We start from the raw sequence: 14,573 nt of genomic DNA, 5'->3' as shown, positions 1-14,573 counted from the left end.
CTCCGGGCCCTCCCGATTTTCAAAAATGGCGGAAAGTCTCCCGCGGGGAGGGGCGCGCTACCTTCCCGAGTGACGTAACTTCCGGTTATGCGCCGCCCTTCAGCTCCGGGCGCCGGAGCCGTCCTTTTGGAACCGGGCAAAGGTGTCTGCGCAGACTCGGCGTCGCCCGGGATCTCACTGGGAAGGGCGGTGGGAACCTGCGTGGGAACGGCGGCGCTCGGAATGCTTTTGCTCGCGCCGTGAGTCTCCTGATGTTTTGGTGTTTGAGTTTCGTGGACGCGCAAGTCCTTTTAGTCACGGTTTCTTTTTTCAAAAAAATTTCTTTATTATTGCCCTAGCTGGTTTGGCTCGGTGGATAGAGCGTCGGCCTGCGGACTGAAAGGCCCCAGGTTCGATTCCAGTCAAGGGCACATGCCCGGTTTGCAGGCTCAATCCCCAGTAGGGGGCGTCCAGGAGGCGGCTGATCAGTGATTCTCTCTCATCATTGATCTTTCTATCTCTCTCTCTCTCCCTTCCTCTCTGAAGTCAATAAAATAAATAAAAAAAATATAAAATAAAAAATTTTCTTTATTGATTAAGGTATTGCATATGTGTCCTCATCCCTCCATTAACCCCCCATTCTCTCCACCACACACACTCATGCCCTCACCCCCCTGGTGCTCGTGTCCATTGGTTAGGCTTATAGTCACGGTTTCTTAACTAGCGGGAGTTTACCCCGTACTCTGTCATCTGTCAGCTTTTCCAAGGAACACCTGGAAAAGTTGGCGTGGAGAAGCTGTTGGTGCCCCTCCCAGTGTCGTTTTCTGGGCTTAGTGCTTGAAGCTCATTCTCAGCGCATATTTGCTGTCGTCGCTATGCCATTTTTTTTTTAATATATTTTATTGATTTTTTACAGAGAGGAAGGGAGAGGGATAGAGAGTCAGAAACATCGATGAGAGAGAAACATCCATCAGCTGCCTTCTGCACGCCCCCTACTGGGGATGTGCCTGCAACCAAGGTACATGCCCTTGACCGGAATCGAACCCGGGACCTTTTAGTCCGCAGGCTGACGCTCTATCCACTGAGCCAAACCGGTTTCGGCTCGCTATGCCATTTTTAAAAAAATGTGTTATATAGCCCTAACCGGTTTGGCTCAATGGATAGAGCGTCGGCCTGCGGACTGGAAGGTCCCGGGTTCGATTCCGGTCAAGGGCATGTACCTTGCTTGGGTGCACATCCCCAGTGGGAGGTATGCAGGAGGCAGCTGATTGATGTTTTCTCTCATCGATGTTTCTAACTCTCTATCCTTCTCCCTTCCTCTCTGTAAAAAAATCAATAAAATATATATTTTTTAAAAATGTGTTATATAGACACAGTTTTACAATAGAGCATGATTGATGCTTGCTGCTTTCTTACATACAAAAGACAGTAAATAATGGAAGCTAACAGTAGACAAACACCTTGCACCCACCATACCATGGAATCCTCCCCATAGGATCCCGGACTGTCCTCCTAACCTCCCCGCCCCAACTTTCTGCTTTTCTTTAGAGCGTATTCAAATATCACACACACACATATTCTGTATATGTGTGCGCAAAAATAAATTGCTTAGTTTTGCTCACTTACTAACTTTATAAAAGTGATGTGCTACATGCATATATTGTGGGATGTTCTCTGGTTCATACCAAACTCATTATCCTCAAAATAACCCACCCATCCTCCCTCACTATTTCCTCTGGGGCTTCCTGAAATCGCAAATCCAACAAGAATTTTGTAATTTGAGTGAGGCAATCACAATCCCAGCAATAAATGGAACGTTCCCAAAGATCAAAATGTAAAACTACTTAAATGAATTGACTCTCTCTCTCTTTTTTTTTTTTTTACAGGTGTATGGGTTGAACTGTGTCCCCAAAAAGTTATGTTCAAGTCCTAACCTTCAGTACCTGTGAATGTGACCTTATTTGGAAATAGGGTCTTGGCAGAGGTAATCAAGTTCAGATGAGGTCGTACTGAATTACCTCAAAGTTGGCAGCTTACACCTGTGGGGAGCGGGCTGTAAGCTGACACGGTCCTTGCACCTGTAGGGGCTAGCAAGGCTGGCACCTACCCCCACAGATTTCCCAGGCCTGTTTGGATGGCAACTAATCAGTATAACGAGAGCAGCCCCTGCCTGCAGAGCTTTCCCAGGGTTTGTTTATATGACTGCTATCAGTAGGATAAGAGCTACTTTCATGGCTTACCAAGAAATATGTATTCAACTAGTGAGATTTATTGTAACAAGAGACCTGTCCTTCAACTTATCCCTCCAGTAGTGATTTTAGAGAAACAAAGAATGTTTTCCTTGTGAGTGATTCCCTGCTTAGTGTCTTATGTATAAAAAGCACTGTATTACTAATAAAAGTTGCCAGAGCTTCTCGAGAGTTCTGGACCTCCTGACCCCGCTGTTGTTTCTCTTGCTTTTATTTCTCTTATTCTTTTTATTTCTCAATTCCCACCTCCCTACCTCAGCCCAGTTCAATCGTCAGGCTGGACCTGACAATTGGCGCCTGAACAGGTCACTGAGGACTTGGGACACAGAAGGTGAGGAACTCCTCCGGAAAAAAGAGTGCACTCGTAAAGGTAAGGGAGGAGCATCTTTTTGATAATTGGGAGTAAAATGGGGCAGTTAGAATCTAGAGACAATGCCCTTTATGGGCAAATGTTAAAGTCTATGCTCAACAGTAAAGGAACTAAAGTTACTGACAAGCAAGTAGAAAATTTTTTAAAATTCATTCAAGAAGTCTGCCCTTGGTTTCCTGAGGAAGGAACCGTTAACTTACAAACGTGGCAGAAAGTTGGAGAACAAATGCGCAATCATTATAAAGCCTTTGGGCCAAATAAGACCCCGATTGATGCATTTTCTTTATGGAGTTCAATACGGGACTGTTTAGATCCCAGGCATGAACATAATCAACCATCTCTTAAGCCAGGAAAAAAAGAGAAGCAGTGTACTGGCACAAAAAAGGGGTCTGAAAAAGACAGCATATTAAAAAAGAGTAATGTAAATTTTAAAGACAAATTAAATCCTCAAGATGAGGAGGATCTTGAGGAAGCTACTGCTCTTTGTCATGATGATGATACAGGTGTTGTTCAGGCAAAAGAGGAGGAAGATTATTTTTCTGCTGGAACTGAAGAGGGTAGTGATATGGAGGATGTGTTAGAACAATTTTTAGAAGCATTAAAGTGTCTTGGCAAGAAAAAGAGAAGCCGTGGGGGCAGTCCCCGCCGCTCTCCGCTGCCCTGTGCAGCGCCAGTTCCACTTTCCCCTCTCCAGATGGCTTTGCAGGAGGCACGAAAGGCTGGTGAGGATTTGGGCATTCACGCCTTCCCCGTTATGGAACGGGTGAACCCTAACACGGGACAGCGTGAGCGTACTTATGACCCACTTCCTTTTAAAACCCTGAAGGAGTTAAAAACAGCCTGTGCTCAGTATGGGCCTACTTCTCCTTATACTTTAACCATCTTGGAAACTATAGCCTCAGAGGCTCTCCCACCTAATGATTGGAGAGCTATTGCTAAGGCTTGTTTATCAGGAGGAGATTATCTCTTGTGGAAATCAGAATATGATGAAAAGGCTAAGGAGCGAGCTGCTCGTAATCGAGCTGCACAAGTTAATATTTCTTATGAAATGCTGGTAGGAGAAGGAGACTATGCTGATACCCATAATCAAATTCAATACCCCCTGGAAGCTTATGGACAAATTAATGGGGCTGGGATCAAAGCCTGGAAAAAGCTTCCCACCTCTGGTCAAAAAACAGAGGAGCTCTCAAAGATTATTCAAGGGCCAGATGAAAAGTATCAGGATTTTGTCTCTTGGCTGTTACAGGCTGTTGGCCGAGTAGTGGTGGATGGAGAGGCTGGCATGTTAATAATCGAACAGCTGGCGTATGAAAATGCTAACGCTGCCTGTCAAGCTGCATTGCGGCCCTATCAAAGAAAAGGGGATCTCTCAGATTATATCCGCATTTGTGCAGATATTGGTCCCTCATATATACAAGGAGTTGCCATCGCGGCCGCATTAAAGGGAACCACCATTGAGGGAGTTCTTCAGCAACAGTTCAGCACAGGGAGAGGTCAGACATACAAGTGTTTCACTTGTGGAGGAGCAGGACACATGGCAAAGCAGTGTCCCTCCAATAAAGGAGTTAATAAAAAAAATGGCAGAGGTCTTAAACAACCTGGACGATGCCCAAAATGTAAAAAAGGAAAACATTGGGCAAATGAGTGTAGATTTAGGGCAGATGCCCATGGAAATTTCTTGTCTCAGCAGCAATCGGGAAACTCCGGAAGGGGGCCAGCCCAGCCCCGACAAATAATGGGGGCACTATCTGTTTACCCTCCTGTCCCTGTGCCGCCTCAAGGCCAGCTGGCTGCACAGCACCCAGCCTGCCTCCGGGAGCAAAACGGATACAGGAGTTATTCCGAGCATCCCCTGGAAGTGCCGGGTTGGACCTTGGACCCATAAAGCGATATGTATTAACTCCAGAATTGGGACCACAGGCCATCCCTACAGGGGTATATGGACCTACTCCTAAAGGGATGTTTGGCCTTTTACTAGGTAGAAGCAGCTTAACTTTAAAAGGATTACAAGTTTTTCCAGGAGTAATTGATGCTGATTATGAAGGGGAAATTAAAATTATGGCCTCTGCCCCCAGAAATATTATCACTATCACCTCAGATATGAAAATTGCTCAATTGATTCTGCTCCCTCTGCCTAACACAGGCAATCTACTTTCCACAGAGTCTCGGGGGGCCAAGGCATTTGGCTTCTCGGACAAGGCATATTGGGTACAAGCTATTTCTCATAAAAGGCCTGAGAAAACTTTACTTATACAAGGGAAAAGATTTCCAGGGATTTTAGATACAGGAGCAGATGTTTCTGTCATAAGCTTGGCCCACTGGCCTAAACAGTGGCCTTATAGAGAAGCTATAACACAACTTCAAGGAATAGGACAGACCAACTCTCCTTTACAGAGTTCACAAATGTTAAAGTGGCAAGACAATGAAGGTCACTCTGGGTTATTTCGGCCATATGTCTTGCCAGGGATCCCTGTGAATGTATAGGGACGAGACATTCTGTCTGCCTTGGGTGTTCCCTTGTTACCACCCCAGCTCAGGGAAATTTTTAGGGGAGGTGGTCATTGTTTCTCCTGTTATCCAGACAGCTGACAAGATATCTTGGAAGTCAGATGAAAGAAAAAATACAAGCTGCTCATGGGTTGGTACACAAACAACTCTGGCTAGGGAATATAGAAGAGACTACCAGTCCTTGGAATACTCCTATTTTTACCATAAAAAAGAAATCAGGAAATTGGTGCCTTTTACAGGATTTAAGGGCAATAAACAAGACTATGGAAATTATGGGACCTTTACAGCCTGGTCTCCCTTCTCTGTAGCAATCCCTAATGGGATGAAGCTATTAGTACTAGATTTAAAGGACTGTTTTTTCACTATTCCTCTAGATCCCTCTGACTGCAAACGATTTGCATTCAGTGTCCCATCTACTAATTCTCAGGAACCCATGCACCGCTTTCATTGGAAGGTATTGCCTCAGGGAATGGCTAATAGCCCTACCCTGTGTCAAAAGTTTTTCAGTCAGGCAATTCTCGGAGTTCGAGAGAAACATCCTCAGGCTTATATCATACACTATATGAATGACATCCTTTTAGCTCACTATACGGAATGTCAATTAGAACAAGTGTATGATGACTTACAACAGGCTCTTCTTAAATCTGGATTAATTATTGCAAATAATTAATTATTGCTCAATTGATTCTGCTCCCTCTGCCTAACACAGGCAATCTACTTTCCACAGAGTCTCGGGGGGCCAAGGCATTTGGCTTCTCGGACAAGGCATATTGGGTACAAGCTGAGAAAGTTCAAAGACAAGATCCTTATATCTTGGGCATATCATAGAAGGAAGAAAAATCCGCCCTCAAAAAATTCAACTCAGGATAGACAAATTAGAGACTTTAAATGATTTTCAGAAATTTTTAGGGGATGTTAATTGGATTAGGCCAACTTTAGGCATAACTACTAATGAGCTTAAACCTTTATTTGATGTTCTTTGTGGAGATAGCGACCCGCTCTCCCCTCGTTAGCTCACTCCTGCAGCTCGTAAGGCTATCTGCCGCATAGAAGCTGCCTTAAAAAAACAAAAAAGGGGAAGAGGTTGTGTTTTATATCTTTCCAGAAGGAGCAATGCAGCCAATTCGGGTGCCAGAGAGTTACGTGTGTCACCGAAATGGACTCAGACAAGCTCCTGTGTCCCTTCACTCGAAAGGACTAAGTACTACCCTAATGACAGCAGAGGAAGCAGAAAAACTGAAAGCTACGCAAGGGACTGAGGTGCCAACATAGAGTCATCTGAAGAAGTTAACAACTGAAGTGCAGCAGATTATGGAAAAGCAAGAAGTTGAAGCTACTTCAACCATGTTCCTGCTCATGCTAGCATCTATTAGCTGCAGGTCTTGTGCAAAGTTTTACGCAGGCAAACAAAAGACTCTAAGTAAATATACACCAGGAACACCAGCAGCAAAAGAGACTTTCTTTCATTTAGTAGCTAAAAATATTAATATGTCCATAGTTTTGATTTCTCTCTTATTGTTTTATTATTATTTAATAGCCATAGTTTTGCTGTTAACATTCAAGTTTTAAAAATGATAACATGTATATAATTTAATTTTGCATTGGCATTGTTTTAATATTAGAGCTTTGTTATTGATATTTAAAATTTACTTTTATTATTAGTAGCCTAAAAAACAGACATCAGTAGATTACATGGAGAGATTCAAGCTATTAATGATGTAAGTTCTGCTCTGTTGCCTCCTAGCGAAGTGGCACAGAATATTTTTGATAAAATTCTAAGCCTTATGTTTTCTCATGGATTGCAGTCATTCACCTGGTCTCTGTTAATTATTGTTACCCTTGCTCTCGTTATTCTCTGTTTAATTCCAGTCTGCTTCCGAACCATTGGATCCAGCATCCAGTCCCTGCAAATAGGACTACATGAACTTTGCTTAAAAGACAGAGAAGGGAGATCTGTGGGGAGCGGGCTGTAAGCTGACACGGTCCTTGCACCTGTAGGGGCTAGCAAGGCTGGCACCTACCCCCACAGATTTCCCAGGCCTGTGTGGATGGCAACTAATCAGTATAACGAGAGCAGCCCCTGCCTACAGAGCTTTCCCAGGGTTTGTTTATATGACTGCTATCAGTAGGATAAGAGCTACTTTCATGGCTTACCAAGAAATATGTATCCTGCTAGTGAGATTTATTGTAACAAGAAACCTGTCCTTCAACTTATCCCTCCAGTAGTGATTTTAGAGAAACAAAGAATGTTTTCCTTGTGAGTGATTCCCTGCTTAGTGTCTTATGTATAAAAAGCACTGTATTACTAATAAAAGTTGCCAGAGCTTCTCGAGAGTTCTGGACCTCCTGACCCCGCTGTTGTTTCTCTTGCTTTTATTTCTCTTATTCTTTTTATTTCTCAATTCCCACCTCCCTACCTCAGCCCAGTTCAATCGTCAGGCTGGACCTGACATACACTAACACAAATTTATCTTTTACAATTCTGGGTGCCAGAAATCTGAAAGGACTTTTATGGGACTAATTTCAAGGTGTCAGCAAAACTGGTTTCTTCTGGTGGCTCCAGGAGAGAATGTTTTCTTGCCTTTTCTTATTTCTGGAGGCTAACCATATTTCCTGGCTCTTAGAGGCTCTGTCTTCCCCCTTCAAAGCCCGCTGAGTAACATCTATGTCTCTGACACTGCTTCTATTTCTGTCATCACATGGCCTTCTTCTGTAGTAAAATCTTCCTCTGCCTCCCTCTTATAAGGACATTATTAGTAATTACATTTAGAGCCTACTCAGACAATCCAGGATAATCTTAACCATTCCAGTGACTAGTGGTGGTGATTAACCTTTTGCACTCGGATGTCGAGTGTGACTCGACACGGTTAGCATTAGAATAAAGGAATCGAGAAAAAAGCAAGTGAGTGCAAAGGGTTAAGTTAATAATCACATCTGTACATGAACCTTTGCTGTGTAAGAAAACATTCATAAAGGATCCAGAAATTAGTGTGGGAATATCTTTGGGGGCTATCATGCAGCCCACCACACCCAGAAATTCCCTTTTTAGAATTAAGGTCACAAGAAAGGTTCACCAATGAAGGAATTTCTACATAAATTTTTATCTAGCCAAGCAAAAGAATCTTATGTACCTGTTAAAAAGGTTCAGTTGCCGAAACCGGTTTGGCTCAGTGGATAGAGCGTCGGCCTGCAGACTGAAAGGTCCCAGGTTCGATTCCGGTCAAGGGCACGTACATTGGTTGCGGGCACATCTCCGGTGGGGGGTGTGCAGGAGGCAGCTGGTCGATGTATCTCTCTCATCGATGTTTCTAGCTCTCTATCCTTCTCCCTTTCTCTCTGTGAAAAATCAATAAAATATATTAAAAAAAAAAAAAGTTCAGTTGCTTAGAGTGTTGCCTCATGCACCAAAAAGGTTGTGGGTTCGACCTCCCGGGCGGGGCACCTCCTCGGCCCTGTGAGGACACAGCAGCAAGACTACCATATGTGAACCAGGAAACAGGCTCTCGCCAGACACCACATCTGCTGGCGCCTTGATCTTGGACTTCCCAGCCTCCAGACTCTGAGAAATAAATTTTTGTAGTTTATAAGTCACCCAGTCTGTGGTGTCTATGCTAATAAAAGGGTAATATGCTAATTAGGGTGGACATCTTCTGGGCGACCTTCCGGACATCCTTCTGGACAAAGCCGCAGTGGCTGCAAGGGCCAAGGCTCAGGCCAGCAGTGGCAGCAGCAGCGGGGAAATGGGGGCGGTGCCTTCCCCTGATCCACCAGGTTGCCTCCCGCAGAGGGAGGCCAGACTGCGGCTTAGGCTGGGGCCGAGGCAGAGGCGGTTAGAGGCCATCAGGCAGGCAGGGGGGCAAGTTAGGGGTGATCAGGCCGGCAGGGGGGCAAGGTAGGGGCAATCAGGCTGGCAGGGGGGCAAGTTAGGGGCGATCAGGCCGGCAGACAGAGGCAGTTAGGGGCAGGCAGGCGGGCAGGCAGGCAGGCAGAGGGATTAGGGGAGATCAGGCAGGCAGGCAGGTGAGCAGTTAGGAGCCAGGGGTCCCGGATTGAGAGAGGGCTGTCCGGCAGTTGGACATCCCCCGAGGGGTTCCAGATTGGAGAGGGTGCATGCCTGGCTGAGGGACCCATCCCTCCTGTGCACGAATTTCGTGCACCAGGCTTCTAGTTCTATTATAACAGCCCAAATAAACTGAGGCAGGAGGGTAGGAATGTACAAAATATACAAATCCACTAATTGTAATTTGCATTATCTGACCTCTATAAATAATGACCAAAGCTATGTCTTTATAAATTAAAATAAATATTACATTTGGAAACATGTTTTTTTCTAATCATTTCATTATAGTAAACAACTGGCAGAAAGGGGGCAGCCAAATACCAAAAGAAGCATCAGTTTAGCTGCTGTTTCACCTATTATTTTTTATTCAAACGGTTCTTATTACCTGTTGAAAGTGAAAAAGTAACATCAAAACTTATATAACCTGGGGAGGAATGCAACAATTTTTTTCCTTCATCCTCCCTTCTAATAAGCAATTTTTTGAATGCCTACTATAGGATACACCTGGTATAGATAAACAACACAGTAAAAATATCTGCCCTCATGGGAGTCCAAGTTTCGATGAGGAAGACAGTAAAATAAGTATATAGAATTTTGGTGATAATTAGGGCTATGCCATATGTAAAACAAGAAAGCTGGATAAAAATGTTAGAGATGGGAGCAATTTTAAACAAGGTGACAGGGAAGGCTTTCCTAAGAAGGTAACACTTGATGTTTCTGGGGGAAAGTGTCCTAGGTAGAGGGAACAGCAGATAATGAAGTGGAACCTTGATTATGCATTTTCAAGGCATGCACAGCCAAGAGGCCAGTTTGGTTAAAACAGGGAGAGCGAGGGAGAAGGCAGTGGGCAATGAGTAGGTGAGAGAAGTAATGATGTGTGTATGTGGGAGGTGAGTGCTGGGTGATGTCTGACTAATCTCCATGATGTCATGGGTAGAATTTTCAAGTAGTTTAACTTGAGACTAATTCAGCATCTTCTCCTGACTTAAAATACTAGGATGTTCTATTGTATTTTCAATGCCAATTTACCCACTGTAATGCCAATTATAATATTTTACTTTAGCTTTTCATTTCTTAAAGTGGCCAGAGCAAATAAATCTTTATAGAACTTAAACATTTATATTGCAAAATGTATAATTTTGTGTCCTGTCAATAGATTTTTGAACCCAGAATTTGACAACAAATACGTGCTAAATCTTTTAAAACAAATAACCTCAAAGAAATAAAGGTATTAAGCGAAAATAATACAATTTATTATTTTATTAAAGTATTTCAATACCTGGAAACAATAAAGGGTACATTATAAATATAGCTACAAAATAAGTCAAGCTTCACTTGAAATAGAAAAGTTTACGTTATTTTAAAAGTATATCAATGGAAACAACCATAAATTTGTTAACTTCAAATGCCATTGTATGTATTGCAAGAACATAAAATTTTAAAATCTTCTGGTTTAAATTCTTAAATAACTACAGGGTGACTAAATATGTTCAGGATCCTTTGGGCAGAAAAATCAACTTTTTAAAATATGTTGCTTTCAGAGAGAGGAAGGGAGAAGGAGAGAGACAGAAACATCAATGAGAAAGAATCATTGCTTGGCTGCCTCCTGCATGCCCCTCTACTGGGGACAGAGCCGGCAACCCAGGCATGTGCCCTGATCGGAATCGAACCATGAACTCCTGGCTCATGGGTCCATGCTCACTCACCTGCTGAGCCACACCAGCCGGGCTGCAATAACAATTTTCAAATACTATACTCCATATCCTCTGAAATCTTTAAGTTAATATAATGGTCTAAATTTTGTCCAAAGGAACTTACGAAAAAAATTTCTCCAGTTTTCCAAAATTTTAAATATTTATTGGTTTTCAGTTCAAACTATATGACATCACAAACTTATATTAAAGCACAAAGTTAGCAAAACATTTAAAAATATTAACCTCAAATAAATATAATTTTATCATATATCCCAGTACCATTTTTCTGCTCATCTTTCTCAAGTTGCTAGGAAGGCTCTATTATTTCTTTCCAATGTTTAAAAACAAGTGATACTTTCATTTCCTTTAAAAAATGGTAGAAAATTCTATTTTAAAATAGAGGTAAAAACTCCTTAAAATATTATTCCCTATATCCCAAGAAACTAGAAACACCAATCAGAAAGGATATATGCACCCCTATGTTCATAGCAGCACAATTTACAATAGCTAAGATTTGGAAACAGCCTAAGTGCCCATCAGCAGATGAGTGGATTAAAAAACTATGGTACATGTACACAATGAAATACTACACTGCTATAAAAAGGAAGGAACTCCTACCATTTGCAACAGCATAGATGGTCCTGGAGAGCATTATGCTAAGTGAAATAAATCAGTCAGAGAAAGATAAATATCACATGATCTTGCTCATTTGTGGAATATAATGAACAACATAAATTGATCCAGAGACAGAGAAGATGCTCAAACCTCAGAGGGAAGGTAGGGGAAGGTGGGGGTAAGGGAGAGAGATCTACCAAAGGACATGTATGCATGCATATAAGCCTAACCAATGGACACAGACAACAGGGGGGTGAGAGCATGAGCAGCGGTGGAGGGGGGTAATGGGGGAATAAGGACACTTATATAATACCTTAATCAATAAAGAAAGGAAAAAATATTTCTTTCCCTTCAAGATAGACCTATATTTGGTATACATTTTTAAATTTATAATACATGAGATAAAGAATTATAACAATAACATTCCTTTTTATAAATAATCAGGTGTGACAGAGTGACATATCCATAGGAAACATAATAAACATACTATATACATATTTCCCATCATTGCCTTACAGTACCCCTATTTTAAAAGAGTGAGTTACATTTATTGATCTATTTTAGATACAGCAAACTATTATCATATATATACATATGATATTATCTTTATATATATATAAAGAGCCAGTGTCTGTAACATCCAAAATGACCAAAGGCTTGATGGAACGCCAGGCTGCACACGCAGCATGCTGAGCGGGCTGAACTGCTGACCTCTCAGAGAGAGAGAGAGAGAGAGAGAGGCGGGGACTTGCAGGAGGCTGCCTCATAGCACCCTGCATCCCTCCATGACCGACCACTGCGACTCCAAGCCAGCAAGGGCCGCCTCCAGGCTGCAGCCCCAGGTCCCTCGCCCCCACCCCAGGCCCAAGAGCGTGGTGCTAGGCAGGGGTGCCCAGGGGTCTGGGAATGCGATGCGAGGGGCTGGAGTGGCGTGGGGGAGGGGCTGTGTTTACACCGCCAAGTTCCCCGCTTCTGCCCTGGCCCGCACACCCCTCCTCCCTCCCCTCGGTGGCTCAGTTCCTGCCTATGTGCTTGCTGGGCAGGCCCGACTGCACCGGGGAGTAAGCCATGGCGATCGGGTCGATCACTTCCTGGGACAGGATGGCCAGGCTGTGGCAATTCACAAGGGCGACAAGGCCCGTGGGACACGCGTAGCCCTCGGATGGCAGGGGCGGCTGGCCTAGCCGAGTCTGGCTTCGGTGGGGTCAGTGGGAGCCCAAGGCCACCCAGCCCCCACAGGTCCCAGGCCGGACGGTGGCTCAGCAGCGAGTGGTGTCTCCATGCATGGCGCCTGGGGGCGGCCGCAAGCTGCTTCGACCCTGCCCCACGCTTCAGGGAGTGGGAGGAGGCTCGTGGCCACCGGGCGCCCTAGGCCGCACTGCCTGCGCCCCCACCTGCCAGGCTGGCAGGGTCCAGAGCGGGTGAGCTGCTCCCGCCCCCGGTGGTGCAACAGGGAGGGGGGCGCTGGGTGCAGGGAGGAGACCTCAGGCGGGATCCTCCCGGCTTGGGTCTGGTGGGGAGCTTAGGAAGTCTGGCTGAGCAGGCACTGGTTCATACCAACTCTTACTCTGCCATCTTCCTCCAGCTCTCCAAGCTAGCCTCCTGCCCCACCTGCCCAGGGGAACGGGCTCCGGGCGACCTCCCGGAGCCAGACTGTGCACCGGGAGACCTCGAGGAAGAGTGCCCGGCGGGGCCTGGGCAGGGGCCGGTGCAGAACTACCAGGGAAGAACTGCTTCAGTGTCTCCGTGAAGTTTGCTACAGGCCCAAGGAGGAAACCGAGAGGGGAAAGGCCGGGCGTGAATTCCCAGTGCTTTATCCGCTTGAAAACAGCCCCGCTTGGAATGTGAGGTGGCTGTACGTTCAGCTAAGTGAGGGGGGTGAACCCCACCGTTGCTGGGCTCCTGTCGGTCCAGGGCCTGAGCATCCACCACAACAAGGAAAAAACGGAGGGAGGGGCCTGGAGGAAGGGAGGACAATTGAAGGAAACCATGTCTAGACTTTCCCCAGCCCCCTCTCTCTTCCCGCTGCCTACAAAAGCCCCAGGCCCGGCCACAGTTCTGTCTCCACCTTTTAGTCCCCTATTCTCCAACCACAGAGGAAAGTAATAAGGAAGGAGTCCATGCTGCCTCCAGAAAGTATCTATATACCTGATAGGCTGGTTGCCTCCCGCAGAGGGAGGCCAGACTGCGGCTTAGGCCCGCTCCCCAGTAGGACATCCCGTGAGGGCTCCTGGACTATGAGAGGGGGAAGGCCGGGTTGAAGGACCCCCGTCACCCCCCCTCACACACACACACACACACACACACACACACACACACACACACGCAGTGCATGAATTTTCGTGCACCGGGCCACTCGTTTAAGATAAAATAAAACAGATGCTCAAAGCACTTCTGTAGATGGTACAGAAGATGTGAGCTTGCACCATAACCAGATCACTGCAGGCAACAGCTAAGCACACAAAATACAGATATAAGTAATATACTGCCCGTTATGAACAAGTTCTATTCAGGCTTCATGTTACAACATTTAATGGCTGAAAACAAAACAGCACCTAGCAAAAGAAAATGTGTTTAAATAAACGCTTTTATGTGAATGGAAAAGGTTCACCCTGCAAACCCTCAGCAATACTGACTACAGAAACAACACCAATCTCATGTTTAAGAGGATTCTGTCTGCCTTGGTTGGCTTCAGACAACTCACTGTAGGTTGATTACATTTATACTGCTTCTCAACAGAAGCAAAGTTCATAGTTTTGCATGTGATAGCATCTTATCAAGCTATAAGCAATCTGGAAACATAATTTGCATTTATCACGTCTGTTTGCTCCTGGCAGCACAGGAAGGCCTACTTTCTCAAATGCACAGCTGTGCTCAATGAGCACTTTCCAACTTACATATGGGAGTATACTAGCTCTCTAGAATATGTATTTAAGAAGAGCCGACTTTCTTAATAAAATCTTAATGGCTATGATATTTTCTAAGTCATGAAAGGTTGCTTGAAAGCTATTAAATAATTTCATAATTATATTAATTTTAAGTACACTTTATTTTGAATAAGTCAAAGAATATCTTCAAGCAAATTTATAATGTGGAGG

At 44.6% G+C, this 14,573-nt stretch overlaps 1 long non-coding RNA gene across 1 annotated transcript; it reads left to right on the top strand.

Annotated features, from left to right (window-relative positions):
* Positions 1–29: 29 nt before the first annotated feature.
* On the top strand, positions 30–7,265 carry LOC129150726 (uncharacterized). The gene is made up of 4 exons (XR_008557467.1): positions 30–239; positions 1,866–1,963; positions 2,488–2,598; positions 6,212–7,265. It is a non-coding gene; the product is annotated as an uncharacterized LOC129150726 (long non-coding RNA).
* The last annotated feature ends 7,308 nt before the right edge of the window (positions 7,266–14,573 follow it).

Source organism: Eptesicus fuscus, chromosome 11 (genome assembly GCF_027574615.1).
Source record: "Eptesicus fuscus isolate TK198812 chromosome 11, DD_ASM_mEF_20220401, whole genome shotgun sequence".
In the NCBI taxonomy this organism is placed as follows: domain Eukaryota; kingdom Metazoa; phylum Chordata; class Mammalia; order Chiroptera; family Vespertilionidae; genus Eptesicus; species Eptesicus fuscus.
Note: the sequence above shows the minus strand (reverse complement) of the source record. Positions and strands in the feature narration are given on the sequence as shown.